Source organism: Helianthus annuus, chromosome 14 (genome assembly GCF_002127325.2).
Source record: "Helianthus annuus cultivar XRQ/B chromosome 14, HanXRQr2.0-SUNRISE, whole genome shotgun sequence".
Lineage (NCBI taxonomy): Eukaryota > Viridiplantae > Streptophyta > Magnoliopsida > Asterales > Asteraceae > Helianthus > Helianthus annuus.
The window spans coordinates 103,639,001-103,639,647 of record NC_035446.2 but is presented as its reverse complement, the minus strand read 5'-3'; positions in this window follow the sequence as shown (position 1 = coordinate 103,639,647).

The following is a 647-nucleotide window of genomic DNA, read 5'->3' as shown; positions in this document are numbered from 1 at the left end:
GAACAGAAACCAGAACAACAACAACCATAACAACAATCAGGGTAATGGCAACAACAACAACAATGGTGGAAACAACAACAACAACGGCAATGAAGCTCGTGGTCGTGCTTTTGTGTTGGGTCGAGGAGATGCAGTGAATGATCCCAATGTGGTTATGGGTAAGTTCTTACTCGACGATATTTATGTTACTGTCTTATTTGATTCGGGTGCTGATACAAGTTATATGTCCTTGAAAATGAGTAAATTGTTAAAACGTGCACCAACACCCCTAAACACCAAGCATGTCGTAGAACTAGCAAACGGTAAAAGTGTAGAAGCCACACAGATAGTTAAGGGTTGTAACATTGTTTTAGCTGGTCAGACCTTCTCCATCGACCTCATTCCTATAGTTCTGGGTAGTTTCGACATCGTCATCGGCATGGATTGGTTATCTAAGCAGCAGGCAGAGATTCTATGTAAGGAGAAGATCATTCGTATTCCTCGCTCTAGTCAAGAACCTCTCGAAGTTCAAGGCGACAAGAGTGGTGCTGTGGTTGGCATCATCTCTTACTTGAAGGCGCAGAAATGTTTGCGTAAAGGGCACACAACCATTTTGGCTCTTGTTACTGATGCATCAGCAAAGGAAAAGAAGCTGGAGGATATTCCAG